The sequence below is a fragment of the Podarcis erhardii genome (assembly GCF_964252035.2).
Source record: "Podarcis erhardii genome assembly, chromosome: 3".
Classification (NCBI taxonomy): domain Eukaryota; kingdom Metazoa; phylum Chordata; class Lepidosauria; order Squamata; family Lacertidae; genus Podarcis; species Podarcis erhardii.
The window spans coordinates 19,174,570-19,189,860 of NC_138507.1; the positions used below are offsets into that span (position 1 = coordinate 19,174,570).

At 42.6% G+C, this 15,291-nt stretch overlaps 1 long non-coding RNA gene across 1 annotated transcript in view; it reads left to right on the forward strand.

Annotated features, from left to right (window-relative positions):
• LOC309339339 overlaps window positions 1–15,105 on the forward strand; it is a 42,378-nt gene extending 27,273 nt beyond the window's left edge. The window contains exons 2-4 of the long non-coding RNA XR_014155204.1: window positions 11,061–11,142; window positions 13,284–13,429; window positions 14,729–15,105. This is a non-coding gene — a long non-coding RNA (uncharacterized lncRNA). The remainder of the gene's footprint in view (window positions 1–11,060; window positions 11,143–13,283; window positions 13,430–14,728) is intronic.
• The last annotated feature ends 186 nt before the right edge of the window (window positions 15,106–15,291 follow it).

Here is a 15,291-nt window from a genome sequence, read left to right on the forward strand (position 1 = left end):
ATCCTAAACTGGGCCTAAACAGGCCGTGCTGTTCTCATAGTAATGGCTGAATGTATTCATCAGGAGGCTAGCTGTAGAATTCTATGCTGGTCATTCTCCCCACACCCAAAATTGAAATCAGAGTTATGCATGCATGTGCTAATTTTCAGGTTGTGTAACACCATGCCAGACCCTCTGAGTGTCCCTGTTTTCCAGGGACAGTCCTGGATTTACAGAAGCTGTCCCAATTTCTGATTTGATCCTAGAATGTCCATCTTTTCCTTAGGATGTCCCTATTTTCATCAGAGAAATGTTGGTTATGAAGTTATGCGACCCTCGAGCCAAGGAGATAAGTAACTATACAACATCTGAAGCTCTGTATAGGGAAGGTTTTTTAAAAATGTTTTATTATGTGTTGGAAGCTGCCCAGAGAGGCTGGGGCAACCCAATCAGATGGGTGGGGTAAAAATAACAAATTAATATTATTATTATGGAATAGGATGTCTCTATTTTCATTGGATAAATCTTGGAGGGTATGCCATGGGTTAAAGTGGGGTCAGGAGTTTCACAAGCACAACCATGTTATTAAATGCAACTTAAGCTTCAATCCAGATTTGCTACATTGATGCCACGCTTCTTTTTGGTCCTCTTGTTGTTGTCCAAATGTGTTTCTTTCTCAGATATAGTGTTTTCATTTTCAATCATTTCTTCTAGCTGATATTTCTGGTCGTCCTTCAAATGATGTACAGTGGTACCTTGGCTCCCAAATGTAATCCATTCCAGAAGTCTGTACCAAAACCAAAGTGTTCTAAAACCAAGGCATGCTTTCCCATAGAAAGTAATGCAAAATTGATTAATCCATTCCAGACTTTTAAAAAGAACCACTAAAACAGCAATTTAACATGAATTTTACTATCTAATGAGAACATTGATCCATAAAATGAAAGCAATAATCAATGTACTGTACTATAAAATAAACAAGACAGCACAGTGGTGCCTCGCAAGATGAAATTAATCCGTTCCGCAAGTCTCTTTGTCTTGCGGTTTTTTCGTCTTGCGAAGCACGGCTATTAGCGGCTTAGCGGCTTAGCGGCTTGGAAAAAGGGGGAAAGGGAAAAAGCTTGCAAGAACTCGCAAGACGTTTTCGTCTTGCGAAGCAAGCCCATAGGGAAATTCATTTTGCGAAGCACCTCGAAAAACAGAAAACCCTTTCATCTAGCGAGTTTTTCGTCTTGCGAGGCATTCGTCTTGCGGGGCACCACTGTATTGTAGATGATAAAGATTTTTAAAAATACAAATTTCTTACGTGCACTGATTATAGTCATTGTTTGGATGGGGGACTTTTATCCATTTCTGCAGTCACACAATCAATCAATCAATCAATCTATCAGCAACTGAACTGGGTTCTACACAGTCACAAAAATTAAGTCACAAGCCACAGTCACAAGTCAGTCCCATAAAATAAGGAACAAGTCTCAGTAAAAGAAAACAACAGAAAAGCCACACAAATAAAAACACAAAAATTAGCAAAAACAAAAGCTCCAAATATACCTTCTGTGTTGCATGGGTGCTCAGGATTCAACAGCTGACAGACTCAACTGGAAGCCTCTGGTTAGCAGCGGGGAACTCAATTTACAAATGGAACACACTCAACAGGAAGTGGAACATGTTCTGCTTCCAATGCAAAGTTCACAAACCAAAATACCTACTTCTTGGTTTGCAGCATTCTATTTCCAAGTTGTTCATAAACTAAGCTGTTCTAAAACTAAGGTACCACTGTAGTTGGTTCACTCATAGGATCCGGCAGAAGGTGATATCTTTCAGAAAAACAGAAAGATGATATAGATGGTACATGACCCCAGTTAAACTTGCCAAAATATACCATTCGTCTGATAATAAATGTTGGAAATGTAAAGAAAACGAAGGAACATTCTTTCACCTCTGGTGGACATGCCCTAAGGTGAAGGTATTCTGGGAAATGATATATAATGAGCTGAAAAAGGTATTTAAGTATACCTTCACTAAGAAACCAGAGGCCTTCCTTCTGGGTATTGTCGGCCAGAAGGTGTTAAAGAAGGACCGAACATTCTTTATGTATGCAACAACGGCAGCAAGGATACTCATCGCAAAAAAATGGAAAACTCAAGATCTACCCACACTGGAAGAGTGGCAGATGCAACTGATGGACTATATGCAACTGGCCGAGATGACTGGCAGAATCCGCGACCTGGGAGAAGAGAAGATGGAGGAAGACTGGGAGAAATTCAAGAAGTATCTACAAAAACATTGTAATTTGGTTGAATGTTAAGAAGGATGCTAGATTATAAAAAATTGGCCACCACTAAATTAGATTTGAAATTTGATGATAAGTGAGACTAAAGAAAATATAAAACTTTTTGGAAGAAGTGCTAGATTATATTTGAATGTGTGGACATGAGATTGTAAACAAGTTGATAATTTGTTTGGAAAAAACTTTTAACGATGTAAATGGGAGCGGGAGACGTGAGGGAGTCCAAAGAAGTCATGAAATTATGTTTGTGATAGAAGTAAGATTGTTTATTATTTGTGCATTTATATTTAAAAACTTTAATAAATATTTATAAAAAAAAAAAAAAGATATCTTTCAGAAAAACAAACTTGTTATTTCAGTTACAGAAAAGAACCCTTAACTGTTTTTGAGTTTGGACGCAACCAGAGATGAATCCCAATTTCATAGATTCCAGGAAATTCAGCACCAAGATTGCATCAAAATGACATATATGCACCTATATATTAGAAAATGACAACATGCTGCTCTTGTGGGTCATTCAAATAGTTGGGGAGAATGTGCTGCAAATTTCCTGGTGCTAATTATAGCTTTTCAAGGGTATCCCTGCAATAGAAAAAGGCAATGATAATGGAATGTTCTATGGACTACATGCAGGAAGATGATTCATTCATTTGGTTAGAAAAATGCAGTCAACTTAGTTCTTGTCCATCCCATTTATGGTAGCAAAATATCTTAGCGTTCTCTAAATTTGACAGCATACGGTCAGATGCAGAGCAGTGTGCCGCAACCCCATCACTCCTAATCACACCGCCACCTCACTCCTGTTGCCCTGTTTACCATTTTCTTTGAGGAGGGACACGGGTGGCACTGTGGTCTAAACCACTGAGCCTCTTGGGCTTGCCAATCAGAAGGTCAGTGGTGAGCTTCCGTGAGCTTCCATTGCTCTGTCCCAGCTTCTGCCAACCTAGCAGTTTGAAAGCATGCCAGTGCAAGTAGATAAATAGGTTCCGTTGTGGCAGGAAGGTAAAAGGCATTTCCGTGCACTCTGGCACTCGTCATGGTCCTTTGTGTGCCAGTAGTGGTTTAGTCATGCCAGCCACATGACCCGGAAAGCTGTCTGTGGACAAATGCCAGCTCCCTTGGCCTGAAAATTGAGATCGGCACCACACCCCATAGTCACCTTTGACTGGACTTATCTGCCCAGGGGTCCTTTTTCTTTGAGGATAATTTTCTGTGGCTTTTTTCAACATGGACTTTCTTCCCATGTCCTGCATTTCCCTGCCTTTCCATCATGTTGCTCTTTTTAGTGGCTAGTTGATGCCCCATCTGGCATCCAAAGGAGGAGTCCGATTGGCACATTTTACAAATAATAATAATTGTGAATTCACCCAAGTCACTTCCGTAGAGGTCAGTGGCTCCAAACTTTATTCTCCACAGAACACTTGAAAATTGCCAAGGGCCTCGATGGGTTTTTCCTGCCTGTTGCAGCAATTGCAATGTACTGTGCTGGAAAACGTATGATTTTTTAATTGTCTTTAAATTGCTTCTTTTCTTTCTTGTATATTGCATTTTCTTGTAATTCTATAGAATTGAAACTGCAGCACAATGTAACCAATAAAAAACATTTTAAAATCCATATGAACATTTAATATGAAGGATCCCCAAATCCACAAACATGCCATGGACCACCTGAATGAAGTTTGTGGACCTTAGGTGGCCTGCAGACAACGGTTTTGGAACCCTTGATATAGATGCTGCTCTGATACATTTCTTACAGACATCGCCTTGCTGTATTATGGTGCGCAGGAACTTAGCTCTTGTTATTTGGCTCAAATTCGTGGCCAAGTATGACCATAGAGCAGCATTAGCATCAGTTGCCTTATACACACATACAGCTTTCTTGTGGTCCATAGTCCCAAAATACACAGTACAACAATAGTACAGGGCGAGTCCTTAAAAGAGGCCCCGTGGATACAGAGTACACATGTTCCACAGGGCCTCTTTTAAAAGACTCATCCTGTATATATCAACAGTATAAAATCAGCCTTGCTAGCCAACAGAGGAGCTTTAACCTGTATACAGGGGTACCTCGGGTTACATACTCTTCAGGTTACATACACTTCAGATTGCAGACTCCGCTATCTCAGAAATATTACCTCAGGTTAAGAACTTTGCTTCAGGATAAGAACAGAAATTGTGCTCCGGCGGCGCAACAGTAGCAGGCGGCCCCATTAGCTAAAGTGGTGCTTCAGGTTAAGAACAGTTTCAGGTTAAGAACGGACCTCTGGAACGAATTAAGTACTTAACCCGAGGTACCACTGTATACTGATTTCTGATTTTTACTGCCTCTGAGAGGAATTTTGCTACAGCCAGTGTAATAGTATCAAACTTCTCCTCAAGGAGAACCTCGACATGAAATGAGTCTGCAATTGCAGGTTGTTCTGATAGTATTGGACTGATTAGATGCTGACTAGCCTGTTTATAGGGGAAGCGGGTGACGTTGTGGGTTAAACCACAGAGCCTAGGACTTGCCGATCAGAAGATCAGTAGTTCGAATCCCCACGACGGGCTGAGCTCCCATTGCTCGGTCCCTGCTCCTGCCAACCTAGCTCCGTGTTTATGGAAGACAATCTTACTTGGCCAAAGAAGAAGAAGTAGTAGTTATACCAGTTTACAATGTCCCAAGAGAATAGCTTTCTTGACTGACTGCAAATTATTTTTATTTGTTTCTGGTCTCCTTTAGATCCATTCATTTTCAGAGGGGCCAAAACACAGGATATAGATTTTAAAATGAATAAAATAAAATGAATAAAATTTAAACAAATATGGTTAGTTTATTAACACAACCTCCCTCACACAGCAGTGCTGATCAGGCTACTGCAGAGTGAATTAATGGACAGCACACAATGGACAGAGATGAACCCTCAAGCAATGCACAATTTTCATTTTCATTGGGGGGGCACACAAAGGCAGTGATTGTAGTTGTTCACCCTGGGGCGGGGGGAAACTTTACTGCTCTCGCAAAACAAACACTTTGAAAACTGCAAACTGAAGTTTAAGGAAATCCAATGGATCAACGAACCCAAGTGCTTTTTACACTCAATCCACAGGTCCAAAGTTTGTTCCAGAATTCAGTATTTTGCTGCCTTCTTAGCCCCTAGGAAAAGACTTACTCTCATCTTGATCTTGCTAAGCATATTTTAATTTAAACTCATCACAGCCATCATGATTATATGAGCCTTTGCAATCCACTAATTCTGAATCTATACTAGATTTCATATAGGCCTCTTTTTATTTGTGTGTTTGATAAATTTGTATTCTGCCTTTCCACCAAATTGTGCTCAGCAATACAACTACAATAAAAATTAAAAACACAGAAAAGCAAGGCAGGTAGCACATCAATGAAAGCAGCTGTGCCCCTGAAGGACCAGGTGCACAACCTGGGAGTCATTTTGGACTCACAGCTGTCCATGGAGGTGTAGGTCAATTCTGTGTCCAGGGCAGCTGTCTACCAACTCCATCTGGTATGCCTGCTGAGACCCTACCTGCCCGCGGACTGTCTCGCCAGAGTGGTGCATGCTCTAGTTATCTCCCACTTGGACTACTGCAATGCACTCTACATGGAGCTACCTTTGAAGGTGACCCGGAAACTAAAACTAATCCAGAATGCGGCAGCTAGACTGCTGACTTGGAGTGGCCACCGAGACCATATAACACCAGTTCTGAAAGATATTCATTGGCTCCCAGTATGCTTCCGAGCACAATTCAAAGTGTTGGTGCTGACCTTTAAAACCCTAAATGGCCTCAGCCCAGTGTACAGTGGTGCCCCGCAAGACGAACGCCTCCCAACACGGAAAACCCGCTAGACGAAAGGGTTTTCCGTTTTGGAGGCACTTCGCAAAATGAATTTCCCTATGGGCTTGCTTCGCAAGACGAAATGTCTTGCGAGTTCCTGCAGTTTTTTCCCCTCCCCCCCTTTTCCTAAGCCGCTAAGCCGCTTATCAGCTGATCCGCTGATAAGCCGCTTATCAGCTGATCCGCTGATAAGCCGCTTATCAGCTGATCTGCTAAAAGCCGCTAAACCGCTAATAGCGCTAATCCGCTAAGCTGTCAATGGGCTTGCTTCGCAAGACGAAAAAAACCGCTATACGAAGAGCCTCACGGAACGGATTAATTTCGTCTTGCGAGGCACCACTGTACCTGAAGAAGCATCTCCACCCCCATCATTCAGCCCAGACACTGAGGTCCAGTTCCGAGAGCCTTCGGGTGGTTCCCTCACTGTGAGAAGTTAGGTTACAGGGAACCAGGCAGAGGGCCTTCTCAGTAGGGGCGCCCGCCCTGTGGAACGCCTTCCCATCAGATGTCAAGATCTGACTTTTAGAAGATATTTGAAGGCAGCCCTGTTTAGGGAAGTTTTTAATGTTTGATGTTTTATCATGTTTTTAATATTCTGTTGGGAGCCACCCAGAGTGGCTGGGTAAACCCAGCCAGATGGGAAGGGTATAAATAAATTGTTGTTGTTGTTAATAATAATGTCCTCCATGGCAGGGGAAAACAAGCTTGCTCCATCTTCCATGTGACAGCAGTTATTATTATTATTATTATTATTTTAGCTAAGTCCAAACAATTTCAACGTATGACTATAAGCCAGCTTATGTCCTATCATGCAGTCTTATAAAGAAGCCTGCTTGTCTTTAGCTAAGAGGACTGAGCTATTACTTGGAAATGATCAACCAGGATATTCCTTAATGGGAAGCAGGAAATTCCTGAGAGTAATCACTCAGGCCATTTGACTGAAGATACTGAAACAGTCCTTTGGGCATACCAAGAGATGATTAAGAGCAGACGTGGTCTAGAAAGATCAGTCACTGAAAAACAAACCTTTGTGTTTGTGGGGTCATTGGATTTGATGGCATCCATCCACGTCTCCATCTGCTTGAACTCGGAGCGGTCTTTTCTACCACAGCCATGTGGCCACAAAGTCTTCAGATGTGTCATGTATGCGACCTGCATCTCCCATTCAGCCAGGAAGTTCTTAATCACTGTCTGTTTTTTTCCTCCCAACTCTGGTACAATTATTGAGTAAGCAATACCATCCCACATCCCTTCGCTTGGAAAACGACAGTTATTGTCCCAGACTTGAGTCAATTTGTATAATTTGTGTGTATATATTGTATATATAGTGTATATATTACTTGAGAACGGCAAACTATCTGTCCTCAGCAGCCTCTTCACAGCTTTGGATTTTAAAATAGGGATTCTTCTTCTTCTTCTTCTTCTTCTTCTTCTTCTTCGATCACTCGTAGTGGAGTAAAATTGTCTTCCATAAACACAGTTTTATCAATGAGTCCGTAAGTAACTGTGGAGGTCAATTCTGGATCCACATGTCGTACCACAGTGGGGACATTGGCCGACATTGATAGGGATTAGCCAGTGGTGGCACCTAAACCAATCTTGGGGACGCACACATCACAAAGGATATCATGTAAGCACCTAAGTGGAGAAGTGGTGCCTCGGACAATTAACGAATTTAATTTCCAAATGTATATACTGCTTTTCACCAATGAATTTAAAGTGATTTACAATAAAATGAGCATAAAGCCAATGGCATAATGGGGGGGGGGAGTAAGTGTTGATGGCACAGGGGCAGTTGCCCTGGGCACAAAATTGTAAGGGGGCAGAATTTTAACACCTGCTGCTGCCTTAATACAGCTGCATGCTTCCGTTTCTGTGTTCCATCAAAAATGGTTTCTCCTTGAGAACCAGGAAGTGAGCTCTCCAGACAACGGAATGACTCTTCTCTTCTTAGCTCTGTGGCTGTGATCTCCTGGGTGACACAGACACTGCTAGGCAGTTGAATGTGCATGCGTACCCTGTCCGTTTCCCTCCTCTGCGTGGCCCTGGGTGCTGGCAATCCATGTTATGCCACTGCATAAAGCAAGGATTTAAAAAGGTCAACTGAACATCACATAAAAGAGGAGAAAGCGCAGCAGCAGAAAAGCCCAAATGTAAGAATTAGAATCCAAAAGTACACCATCTTAATCTGCTTGGGAAATGACAGAAGGGATGCTGCCAAACACCTAGCCTGTGGAAGTGTGCTTCACAAGTCCAGAACAACTGAAAAGGCCCAGCTTCATGTGGAGACCAACCTGGTTTCTAAAGGAGGGCCCTCTGTAGCTGATATGAAACTAGGTGGTCCACATGGGTTTAGGTTCTCATTGAGAAAACTAAGACCCAGATCTAGACCCAAGAGAAGAGCTATAGCATCTGTTTTGCATGCAGAAAATCCCAGGCCCAATCCCTGATACCTCCAGATGATGTAGATAGAAGACTCTCTGCTTTCTGACCCCTCATTTCCCTCCTCCAATTGAAGATATGATCTACCTCTTTGGGTGAAGGTGGTGGTGGGGAGTCAGCAGAAGATGCAACGCTGAATTAGGCTGCAAAAGTTCAGTTGGGGTAAGACTGCAAACAATGTAGGGCAGGGACCCAATTCAAGCTTCCTTCCGTTCCACTCTCTTTCTGTGGCTTTGGGTGTGGTCCTTAATTGTGTGGTGGTGGGGTATGCCTATCATCTCACCTACAGAGGTGCTGGTGGGGGGGATCTGACATAATTCCCTTACCCTACAAAGGGGCGTTGTGAGAATGAGCAGAGAAATAATTTTCATGGTGCTCAGATACTGCAGCAATGAGGACCTTACAAGGGATCTTAGAAAGATACAGATCTTAATGATGTATATTATTCAAAATGTACTTGTCCTTCCTTAGGCACTTTCATTGCAGAGCACAAAGTCCTAACATGTTCTGAACACTCCCTAATAGCCCCATCATCTCTTCAAAGGAGGATACCGCACAGGGAAGAAACGCAATAACCTATATAGACACGGAATATGATATACACATCTTCCTTCAGGCCTGGTTAGAACCATCTTTTTTGACTTAGATTGAGAAGTCAACCCACCAGCTGCAACCCTTCTGGAAGACCTTTACCTGGTGCTGTTCTTTTTTCCTTAGTTTTTCGTCTTGTAGACAGTGAAAAACAGTCCTTGCCCTAAGCTAGTTTTAGTTAGGATGCTCTCCAAAGCATTTGTTTGTTACTGAGGCCTAGCCAGGTTTTTCTTGCAAATCTGGTTTAACCCACACTATTTCCCTTTGGAAACCAACCAAAACATGGTTTCCCATCAGACTTGTTTGTTTTTCAAACTCTCAGATCAGCTTTCGAATATGAGCAGCAACTTTAAGCGAGAGGGCTTAGAGTCATTCCTTTTCTGACCCAAAGAAGTAGCATTGGGGGGCAGGGAGCAGGCAGGGGAAAAGTTTGACAAGAAAAACAGAATTCTCCCAGCTTACCCTAAGGCCCTATTTGTTGTTGTGATGGTTGACACCTTAGATCTCTTGTTTCCTTATCTTTATTTCTTCTACCACCCTTTCCCCCACTTCCTGTTTGGTGCTATGGTTGGGTCACCGGCCATCCAGGCAGAACCCTCACAGCAGAAGATGTGTGACATTAAGAGACAAACACCACATTCTGCTGGAGGTGGGTCTGCTGCTGGAAGATAGCCTTCAAGTGCCAAGTCTGTCCTCTCTCTCCTTGAATGTGTATAACCACTTCATTGGGTAGGTATTATAATCTGAAATTAAATTGTGAGTCACTGGTGACATCTCCATAGGCTCATCCACATTTCCACTTGCTCCACTGCTTTCCCCTGAGATAACCCGCCGTTTGGTGCTGAATCGGAACAGATAGCAATGGGGTTTGCCCCGGATTGCCGTTGGTTCCAATTTAGCGCTAAAGAGTGGGGTTTCGAGGTGGGGAATAGTGGGGCATAGGCAGAACTGTTTAGTGCTGTGTCTAGAAAGCACAAAGAGCAGAAAATGGCCCAGTCCTGTGCTTTCTAGGCAAAGAGACACTTGAGAAATTCCAACAGGACTTCAGTGACTTCCACCCCACCACCACTAAATCCCAGCAGCCCCAGCCAGCATGGCCAGTGATCAGGCAAAAACATCTGGAGGCCCATAGGTTCCCTACCCCTGGTCTACAGCCATGTTTTGTGATGTACCCACATCTGTTCTGAACCATCATATGGACACACAACTTAAAGAATGAAGGGAAAGCAGGTTTTTGAGACTAGACTGGTACTACTGAATAACCTGCTGTGGCAGGAAAGGGGAACCTGAGAAATGCTTAGACTCCTTCAGTCCTAGCCAGCATGGTCTCTGATGATGGGAGCTGTGGTCTAGCAGTCTTGCCCCCCCCCCATTACAGGATAGGGTATGAAGAGAAAATGATGGACTAGCACTTCTTGCAAACTGAAAAAATCATCATGGTTGTACAACCCATCCTAGAGGAGGAGGAGGAGGAGGAGGAGGAGGAGGAGGAGGAGGAAGTGGTGCCCTTCTGAGTGGGGTGTCCCAGCTACTCTTGGCAGCTTCCAACAAAAAATAGAAAAAACACAATACAGTGGTACCTCTGGTTACATACTTAATTCATTCCGGAGGTCCGTTCTTTACCTGAAACTGTTCGTAACCTGAAGCACCACTTTAGCTAATGGGGCCTCCCACTGCTGCCACGCCACGCAATTTCTGTTCTCATCCTGAAGCAAAGTTCTTAACCCGAGGTAATATTTCTGCGATAGCGGAATCTGTAACCTGAAGCGTATGTAACCCGTGGTACCACTGTACAACACCACACACTAAAAACCTCCCTGAAAAGGGCTGCCTTCAGATGCTTTTTAAAAATCACAGACAATTTGTTGATATTGCTATGAAACATTTTCCATAGCATTTGCATTCTGATCTTCTCCCTGCCCAGATGTTCCCCCGTTGCCCCAGATCTAAGAGGGAGAAGAAGCCTCAAAGCATCTTCAGAGAGAAGTAGTAGCAATAATGACAAGGTAAGAAGAACTATCTTTTTCTCAAGCTCAACCTACACATTATATAGGGGAACCTGTGTCCCTCCATAAATTGCTGGTCTACAACTCCCATCAGTCCCAGCCAGCATGGCCAATGGGCAGGGAAGATGGGATTCGTAGTCTGACAACATCTGGCCGGCCACAGGCTCCCCAACTCTTACATGGAGCGCTCTGGGATGCTTTCCTCTACAGGGTGTTATCTAGAGCAAAGGACAAGCACTGCAAGATTGCATGCATGATTCTTTCCCCTCCAATCCTTTTCCATCTCTTTTTCTTTAATAATAATTTTTTATTGATTTTCCAACACAGATTATGAGCAAAACAACACACACAGAGAAACATACAAAAACATATAAACATGTATAATTTCAAAACCTCTTTTTCATTAACCTTACTTCCCGGACTTCCCCTTACCTCCCCTTTTCTGCATCCTGTTTTAAACTTTTTTCCAACAACTCCTCACGTCAATCAAATAATAACATTTTCTTATTTTAAATTCATTCTCATACTTATTCGGTTACGGCTGTAATTCTATATTTTCCTTTCCCTTGACATTTTAGTCCTCATTAATTTTGCAGTAGTTCTTAAGATATACTTTAAATTTCTTCCAATCTTCTTCCACCATCTCTTTTTCTTGATCACAGATTCTGCCGGTCATCTCCGCCAATCCCATATAGTCAATTACCTTCGCCTGCCATTCTTCCAGCGTAGGTAGTTCTTGTGTCTTCCAATACTTTGCTAAGAGAATCCTTGCTGCTGTAGTAGCGTACATAAAAAACGTTTTATCCTTCCTTGACACCAGTTGGCCGACCATGCCCAGGAGAAATGCCTCTGGTTTCTTATGAAAGGTACATTTAAGTACCTTCTTAATTTCATTATAAATCATTTCCCAGAAGGCCTTAATCCTCGGGCAAGTCCACCAAAGGTGATAGAAGGTACCTTCAGTCACATTGCATTTCCAGCATTTGTTGTTGGGCAAATGATAAATTTTTGCAAGCTTGACCGGGGTCATGTACCACCTGTAAATCATTTTCATAATATTTTCTCTTAAGGCATTGCATGCCGTGAATTTTATACCGGTGGTCCATAACTGTTCCCAGTCTGCAAACATAATGTTATAACCAATGTCTTGTGCCCACTTAATCATCCTTTTCCATCTCAAGATCACTCTTCCTCAACCTGCTTTTCCACCTGGCAGATGGGGAAGGTATGAGAGTCTCATACGTTCCCCATATCTTTCCCCTTGTGGGTGAAAAAACTGGTTGGCAAGGAAGGGAGATTGTGAGCTGGAAAACAACTGGAGGGGAAAGTGTTGAGCAACCACTTCCTGTCCGCCTGCTAATACACAGCCTCCCCAGGGAGGTTTGCTGTGGGTTAAAAAGAGAGAAAAAGTGAATAGTTTAAACATCCATGCAAATATAAAACCTATGATGTCAAGGTGTCATCAGTTTAATTGTTTCTAAAAATAATTTTCCCCCACTTAGTGAGCTATTTTGAGTAAGAATCACCCCAATATGAATTCAAACTTTGGGGGAATTTGAACTGTGAATTATGCCACTTATAAAATGCTGTAGAATTACAGTCGTACCTTGGTCGCCGAATGCCTTGGAACTTGTATGTTTCGGGTCCCGAACAATCGAAAGCCAGAAGTGAGTGTTCCGGTTTCGAACGATTTTCAGCAGCCAAACGTCCAGCACGGTTTGCACAACTCCTGCAGGATGCTCCTGCAGCCAATCGGAAGCCACGCCTTGGCATTCTGTTTAAGAACCAAGGTACGACTCTATTATTATAATTGTGATTTCTTACCTGCCCTTTGCCATAAGATTCCAGGGTGGGTTTCAGAAATTTTAAAAAATGCAACATTGAGCACTTGGGAGTAGGGGAGAGATTGTGTCCCAAAATCACATGAGAACATAGCACCCAAAATGGCCACTTGTGCTGTTGCAAGAAAAAACAGGATGTCCCGGTTTTTCCAGGACAGTTGTTGGGTATGGGACTGTTCTTACAAGGGAGTCGTATGTTACATATAGATACTGCCAAAAGACAACACGCAAGGCCTTGTTCAGGTGTTGGTGTGTATCTGTGTGTGAAGATTGAACTTTCTCTCTTTTTGCCTTCTACAGCATGCATTCTGATGATACTTTCTGCGTCAAATGTCCTGCATCCGGGCAGGCATCTGGGAAATGGCAGGGCATAGAACTTTGGACTTTGGGAGACAGTCGGAAAGAAACACAAGAGGAAGAGAAATTATACACAAACACACTGAAAGGTAAGTATGGATGAGACAAGACAGTCAGTCTTATTTGCAGCAGATTTTTGTGGGAAGTGCTTGTGGGGTGGGGGGAAAGAAGGACCCTCAAATCTTTGTTTTCTCAAGAGATTTCATACCTGGTCAGATAGAGTCATTTCTGGCTAAAATCTGCAAACGGAAACCAGCTTTCATTGCATTCTGCTCTAGGAGCGCCCAACAAAAACCAGTGCAGATTATCTTAATTTGCAAGATAAACAGCATGCAGAGGTGAGAGTGGGGGATGACCCATTCCCAGAGCTTTCTTTTTCCAGCCGGAGCTCAGCTCCATCACCTCTCAGGTGGGCGCACTTAGATTACATTCTAAGAGAACAAGGGAGAAGTTCATGGTGAGCTATTTCTAGAAAAATAGCACTGCCCATTCCCACTCCCCATTGATTATCTCTAGAATGAATGCCCTATTCAAAAGGCTAAAGAGGATCTATTATCTACCATCTTACCTATGCAAAATATGCTCCTATGAACCAATGCCTGACACAAAAAAAAATCTTATAGATGTCAACTCTGAAGTAAGTCCCTCTGAGCTCAGAGTGGGTTTCTACCAGGTAAGTTGGGAAAGGGCTACAGCTCTCGGCATTTATAATTAGTAAAGTATATCAATTAATTCTCTATTTTAAAAAATTACCCAAAGCAGCCTGCAGCAAAACTTTGCAGACTATGATGTTCATAACTAATCCTGGCTAAGAACTGCTGCTTTATTAATGTATTATTATCATGTGCTGCAAGAGTAGAATATATGTTCTATTTGTTTTCTCTTTTTTTAAATGGGAGAAAAGTTCCACTGATGCCTGGGGAAAGGTGATTCATTCACCTATTTTGCTCCAGATACTTTTATGGTGGCTGTCTTAATAGCCTTCTTCTTTGCGTCCATTAATTATTTTTCTACAGGTGTTCTCTGTTATAAACATAAGGAATTTAGGGTGTTGTTGTTTTTTAAAAGCAGACAGAATATCTCTCCTCCTCAGCCTTGAAAGTGTTTTGTCAGCAATCATCCTTCCCTATAGATATGTGGGCCATTCCAGAATTGGCAATCCATGCCAAACGAAGGAGCAAAATTCTGGACGGTACCACTGTACAGGTGGGCCATTGCATTTCTGAATGCTTCCGCAAGCTAAAAGTCACAAACTAGGCCATCAAGGAAATGATTATACTATACATTTATCCCTGACATGCTAGACCACTACATGCTGGGAGTTTTCTTATAACTAGGGGTTGCATTAACACACGCCATGACCTCCCTCTCTCATTTGCTATCGGAAGTGACACCGCCTAGAATGCTCCCAATTTCATCTGTGAAATGCAAGGATGACGAGCTCATGGACTTTCAGATGTTGCCAGACTTCAGTGTCCCTAATCCATGACCTTTTGAGGAAAGTCAGCTTCCCTAGCCATGCAGAATGAAGCAGAGAATGAGAACTGTTTCTTCTCTCTCTTTCACTTTCTTTGCAAAGAGGTATCACTGAAGCAAAGCTCTTGACAAAGTCACAGTGAAAGTGAAGAACTTCCCCAGGGCTAAGCAGATGTGCCACCACTGAACTACAGATCCTCCCAGTATCTATAACATAGGATGTAGCAGAAATCTTCAATAAAATTCAATCAAAAAGACTTCCATGGCCATTCCTACCCTTTATTTAACACCTTCTCCCCTAAACCTGCCAGAGCAGCTCTCGAGGTGAAAGCAGTTCCCATCCTGTGAAGCAGCTATATTTTCAGAACGCCCAATCAGAAAAGGTCAGAGCTACCATTTCAGTCATGAAAGCTTCATCAAACTCAACATTAGAATACGAAGCCCAGACAAAGACAGGGTTAAATTTTGTTTCATC